The sequence below is a fragment of the Saccostrea echinata genome, unplaced genomic scaffold (assembly GCF_033153115.1).
Source record: "Saccostrea echinata isolate AGI-Se365-2 ecotype Australia unplaced genomic scaffold, CSIRO_AGI_Sech_v1 ptg000056l, whole genome shotgun sequence".
Taxonomy (NCBI): Eukaryota; Metazoa; Mollusca; class Bivalvia; order Ostreida; family Ostreidae; genus Saccostrea; species Saccostrea echinata.
Genome location: NW_026889805.1, coordinates 22,025,904 through 22,033,057, shown reverse-complemented (window position 1 = coordinate 22,033,057; position 7,154 = coordinate 22,025,904). Strand labels below are relative to the sequence as shown.

General features: G+C 33.9%; 1 pseudogene; it reads left to right on the top strand.

The window, feature by feature from the left end:
* Nucleotides 1-844: 844 nt before the first annotated feature.
* LOC133173958 (uncharacterized) lies at nt 845-4,931 on the top strand (annotated as a pseudogene).
* Nucleotides 4,932-7,154: the final 2,223 nt, after the last annotated feature.

The following is a 7,154-nucleotide window of genomic DNA, read 5'->3' as shown; positions in this document are numbered from 1 at the left end:
GTTATGTAGATGGACCATATGATGAACCACCGTTTGAAGTCTATCGTATTAGCCCTATTGGTGTTGCCGAAGGAAAATACTCAAAGAAATACAGATTGATAGTAGACCTCTCATCGCCTCATGACTCGGCATCCGAAGTTAGCATCAATAGCCTCATCGATAAGGAAGATTACTCATTACAGTATGTGCGTATTGATGATGCCACAAGTATTTTGAAATCATTAGGTGTTAATTCACTGATGTGCAAGACTGACATTGTGGACGCATTCAAGCTATTACCTTTGTCAAAAACAGTGCAACCTTTTTATGGCATAAAATGGAGAAACAAATATTACTTTTATAAACGCTTAGTGTTTGGGTGCAGAAGTAGCCCCAAAATATTTGATATGCTTTCACAGGCCGTCTGCTGGATTTTAACCAATAATTACAAAATCAAGCAGGTGTTACATTTGTTAGATGATTTCTTGACATTGGATCCTACAGAGGAAGAAGGATTCAGAAGTATGGCAATACTAACAATGGTGTTTGGCAATTTAGGAATTCCCATTTCGGAGAAGAAAACAAAAGGACCTTGTACAGAAATGGAATACTTGGGAATTATATTGGACTCTGTTAAAATGGAAGCACGAATCCCACCAGAAAAAATAGAGCGCATATTTTTTCTCATTGACAATTTAAAGTCAAAACATTCCTGCACAAAAGAGAACTACTCAGCATATTAGGGCATTTCAATTTCGCAGCACGAATTATTCCAGCAGGCAGATCATTTATTTCATATCTTTTAACTCTGGCCCATTCAGTTACTAAATTACATCATCACGTAAATTTAACTAAAGAATGCAGAATGGACTTGGCTATGTGGGAAACATTTCTAAAGCAGTGGAATGGACATTCGTTCTTTCTGGAGGAAAATGCGACTTGTGCCTCAGACATATCCTTGTATACAGATGCTTCTTCTACCATTGGTTACGGGGGTTACTATTACGGAGAATGGTTCCAAGGAAAATGGCCTCCAGAAATTCAAGACCTCGGCGATGACACATTATCTATGGCATTGTTAGAATTGTATCCCATAGTTGCTGCCGCTGTGATATGGGGGCATAAATGGTCAGGAAAGAGAATTAAATTTTGGTGTGATAATCTGGCCACTGTTCAGATAATTAAAAAACGCAGATCAAAATCCTCTATGATTATGAAGCTACTAAGAAAACTAACTTGGATATCGGCTAATAATAATTTCCTTGTATTATGTGATCATGTTCCAGGAAAGATAAACATTATTGCTGACTCTCTTTCTCGTTTCCAGATGACAAAATTCAGAGAAGTACCTCCAGCAGCAGCAGCAATGCCAGTACCAGTACCATCCTTGAAAGAATTTATCCTGTATTAGAGAAAGAGTCTAGGGACTTATGCGAATCTTCAATCAGCGACAATACAAGGAGGGCATACAGAGCAGGATTTACAGTATATTGCCAATTCCTTTCATCGATTGGAATAGAAGCGCCTAATTATAATCCACCTAAGATCTCAGAACAAACCCTTATTTACTTTGTTACACACTGCTGCAATTCCCTAAAACTAACGTACAATACCATCAAATTGTATCTTGCAGCTGTGAGATTCCATTATGTGAAGGCTGGTATTTCTAATCGTCTATCATCAGATGAACCGTGTCGCCATTTTCACAGTATTTGTGCTAATTGTGTTGCACTTGGACCAAAAAATAAAAAGTCAAACAGCACATTATTGACATGTTTTCTAGAAAGTACAATACCTATGCAAATGAGTCCCAAATTTTTTTTATATAAGCATTCATACGAAAAAAGTTATGCGAAGTCAAATTTTTGGCGAGACCTTGAGTTGCGGACACTACATTACACCTGTTATGTCTAAAATAAAATATTAAAGATATTTATTTATTCCAAACTTCTTGTGGGTTTCGATTACGTACCTAATTGCAGTGAAATAAAAGAAAAATCTTATGGTTCTCTTTGAAAACAAAAATTTTATTCACATTAATGACTTGCTAATTTTTTTGCCTAATTTATCTCCCTTCCTTAAGTTTATCTACCTTTACAATCACACATAAGACCTATATAATTATCATGTGAAAATTAAATTGAATACTTCTAAATTTCAAATACATTTGTCATAACACCCTGGATATCTTCGTTTGTATCTTGTCTAGCTTTGAAAATGCATAGCATTTTTGTTGCGGGCACTACAAGTAACCATAAGAATAATCTTTTGTCATTTTTATAAAAATAGTTGTTGATAAATGTTCATTTCTAGGCTGAATTATATACCACAGGATCAACTCTTGAAAATGTACCATATAAAAAGATGCAGAATGTGGTTTAATTGAGATGAAAATAACCACATAACAAGGAGCATTAATTATTTCTTGATGTATAATTGTTTTGCAGTTTTAAAAAATGTCTATGATTTTACTTATTTTAATACAATTAAAGAAGTTATAACAAATAGTTTGATAGATAAATTCAATGAATTAAAGAATTTACTGAGGCATCCATAATTTTTTTTCAGTATTGAAATTGTTGCGGACACTACAATATATTGAAATATTGCTATATGACACCATATTTGGTTTTAATGGAGTAAACTGAAAATCTTAATCTCTAACTAGTTCTATATCTACAGTAAATGGTGTTATATTATAGGGAAATAAAAAAGGCTAGTCAAAAATGGCTATCCGGCCTGGAAATTAAAACCCATATATATACCAGTAAGTTTGAAGTGTTATCTTGTACAAAAATCACCATTTGTTATCTTAATCCAGTTAACTAATTGTATTATCAAAGGAGCAAAATATCAGAGAAGTGTTTTACATTTCAAAAATATTTAAGGAAATAAAAAGTGAAAATAATAAATGAATGTGGTATATAGTTATTACTGTAGTGTCCGCAACACAATTGTATTAATTAGAACTAGACTTATTAATTAACAATTAACATCTTGATATATTCTTTAGTTTCCACTTACTCAGTTTTAAATACCACATGAAAATTAACTCTCAATATATAACACAAGACTGACAATTGAAAGATTTTGAATATTATGTATAAACAAGTCGTTATGGGTGTTATTCAAAGTATGAAGTTATAGTTCCACTAAGTTTTGTAACCTTACATATTTGTATTGAATATTTGGACAATTATAGTGATGATCAATTGAAATCATGTTACATTTCTTTGAAGAAACTTTGAGTTTAAAAAGCTGTTGCGGACTCTACAGCGTTGCGGACTCTACAAAACACAATATATTTGCCAGAATTCCAAGCAACACTGAGCTAAAGTCTGATATTTTTTGGTAGATAGATTAGTAGCTGTACTGGCCTCTTACATGTAAAATAAAAGAAATATAATTCACAATGCATTCCAGAATAAGCACATGTTGCGGACACTACAGAATTTTGGGACATTTTTATGCCAGTAAGAAGAAAATGTGTCATTTTCTAAAGTTTCGAAGAATCCACTCAAACTTTTCTTTATTGTTTCATTTATCATTTAACTCTAATTTTAAAATGAACCTAAAGTAAGAGTAATGCATTAACATATATTTTTTTTAACTGCAAGTTCAAACAGTAGAATTATATTAAATTTCATAACGTATCTGCATTTTCACATATTTAAACATTATTTTGCTAATATTTTGTTGATTTACATACAGTAAATTGCATATAAAAGAGGGATAATTTCACAATGATTTGACATCTATGACTAAGAGTTTCTATTGTAAATCTCCTGAAACAAAAACTGGAAAACAAAGCCATTTTTCAGCTGCAACAGCATAACGCAAAATATACCCCATATTTTAGGTAGTAAATCTTTAATATTTATATTGTCTAGAACATGGGAGTGTTATATATCATTTAACTTGTTAGGGGTACCATTTTGTCATAATTTGGTCATAATTGTTAAGGGTTTAATCATATATTTTGATGCAGAGTGCTTTGTAACATAAGTGAGTATGAAAAAACACAAATACTGTGAAAATGGCGTGTGCAAGGTTGCAAACAGTGTTGAGGGGAATTCAAAAACAACAAAGTTCTAAACAGAAAAGGAGGCCCATTACATACAGTGTTTTGATCCAAATTCAAAATGTCTTACAGCAGGGTATGTTCGGTTATTTCCTAGATACCATGCTGCAAGCTGCTTGTTCTCTAGCATTTTTCGCATTCCTTCAATGCAGGGAATTCACTGTGAACGATATAAATCAAGACAACCTATTGTGTGTGGAAGATGTCGTCATGGATCGAAACTACAAAGCTTATACTATCACGCTTAAACGATCTAAAACTGACCCTTTTCGTAAAGGCATTCAGATCCGTTTATTTCAGTCAGACCAAACCATGTGTCCAGTGAAATCCATGTTAAAATATTTAAACCTTCGAAGAAAGTGGTACAACTGTGTCATGTCTTCAGCCTTATTTACAGATGAAAGTGGAAATCCATTATCAAGACACTTTTTCATTACCAAACTAAAGCAGATACTCAAATTGCTGGGTTTGGATGACGAGAATTTCAATGGCCACTCTTTCAGAATAGGAGCTGCTACCTCTGCTGCCGGTGGCCAAGTAGAAGATCACTTGATCAAAACCTTGGGTAGATGGAGCTCAGACTGTTACACCAGGTACAGTCGTTCCGATGATCAAACTTTGTCACATGCACAAAAGGCAATGTGTTGTCAAAAAACTGTGTAAAAAAGACTAGCTGTATGTTTAAGGCAGTTGTGTATGTAAATGTAATAGATCAGTTAAGCATGCAATTTAACATTTTATGTTCACATCATGTTGTGTATTTGGTTTGTTTTCACAAATCTTGGAGCGGATTGTTAAACAATGAACAGTTATGTACATATGTAGTTTTATAAGCAAATGTAACTTTACATTTTATTTTATCTCATGTTCATAATACGGGTTAAGTTGGAATTCAAGAAGATGAATTTGCTTTGTAATTATGTTCATTGGATTTTATAATTTTTGGTATCAGATCAAGAGTGGTGGTGTTTGATAATTCCTTTTGGGGCTCTCTGCTATTATATTGACATTATAATAACTTCATTTGGGCATTTCACACTTGGTCAAGTGTGTTATTTAACCCCAAAAGAAATTTTGTTTATTGTAAATCCATGTTAGATCCACTTTTACACACGCACACAGGCCATCGGCCGCATTCATTTCACTGTCTCAAGGCCATCGGCCATTTACGTGCATGCAAGGCCATCGGCCTAACTCACTCATGGCCATCGGCCTCACACTGTCACTAGGCCATCGGCCTCACATACATGGGGGCCTGCAGCCCACCACACATACAAGCCATCGGCTACCATATTCGGCCATCGGCCTAATACACATTGCATTTACTCATTAACAATGCCTGGTTGTATCAGGCATGTTGCCTGATAATTAGTGTAAATATCTAGAGTACTGTAAATACATTGTTTGCGTGTGTAATTTTTCATTATAGTTTGTTGCAATTTTATAATAGCTGTGTAGTTACCAGAAGGCAATTTGAATAAATTTGTAAATGTCATTTGTGTTGGTTTTATATAAACCTATTACTTACAATGTGTAAGCAGACATGTGTAGGGTACTTCAAAAAGGTGTTTTCTCAAAATACATGGATACATTGATGACAACAGTGTACGTAGTGGCTTTTTTCGGTTTCCTCAGATGTGCAGAATTAACATACAAAACAACTTTCAACTCTTACGTTAATCAACATGTAAGTGACCTGCAATTCTACAATGACCATGTTGTTCTTTTTCTTAAACAATCCAAGACTGATCCTTTCCGAAAAGAAGTAGTAATGCCATTTTTGACTCCAAAATGCATCTTCCCCTGTCCATCAAGGAAAATGGAAGTGCCCTTAGTCGGTGTAATTTTTTGACTACCATATAACGGGTATTTTCTGCGGTTGGAAATTTTTGCTATTTAACCCCTAAAAGGTTGCAAATTAATTTCTGCATTTCAATTTCTGTGGTTGCACTATACTGCAAAAATTTATTTACGGGGTATGATCATGCACTAAACTTTATGAATTATCAGAACGCTGTCATGTTTTACGTTTTATAAATTCATTAAGACATATTGATCAAAGGTGCATGAAAACTGGTATTAAGCTATTATGCTTAAATAAACTACTATCTTTTAGTTTTTATAAAAATATTTTGAGTACCAATTGAAATGAATTAATGCAGTGTCAGTCCACCTAAACAACAATACAAATCTTTATTCTAACAGACGTTTTATGCGATCTTATTTAAATATATGTAGATAATGATAATAAATGCATCCAAGCCATATTCTAAAATACATTTCTAGTTAACTGCCATCAAAATTAATTTGGTGTTTATATTTTAAGCTAAAACAAACAGTTGCATAATGAAGTACCCCAAAGTTGACGGTAAACAATCACAGGTGTCATGTGCATTGAGGTGTAACTAATCCTGTCAGTCTTGTGCATTAGGTGAAATTCACGAGACAATCGAGCCACATTGTGTATACAAGCAGTAATTATTGTCTCAATATAAAACACATGTTTAAAAAAGAAAAGCTACCATGTGTTGTTTGCAGCTATCAGAGTTTGGACTAATAATTGCGAAATAGGTACAAGTAAAGATGTTTTTGTATCAACTTATTTTCTTGATATTATTTACAGCTAGGAAGGTTTTGATTCAATATGTTTTGGACAAATCCTGACATCTAACCTGACAACCGAATTTTCTCGCTAACGAGGATATGGCCACTCAGGAGTCCGCGGACGCATCGATTTTAAAAACCTTGCGTTCCAATAATTTTGCTGTGTCCAGTACGCAGGTTCTTACGTTAATGAGAACCCTGTCAAACATACGCACCACTTATCATAATTGCATGTACAAAATATCTAAATGAATATTAAAAAAATATTTTGCGATTGTAATTTTTGCAGATTTGTCCTATCCGCAAAATTCCGCAAAAATTGGACAACAGCAGAAAATACCCGTTATACTGTATGTTTAGAGAGCTACTGAAGTGCACAAACCATCCTGACAGCTACATCACTGGACATTCATTCCATAGAGGTGCTGCTACATCTGCAGCAAAAGGGCGTATTGAAGACCACCTTATCAAATCTTAAGGATGATGGACC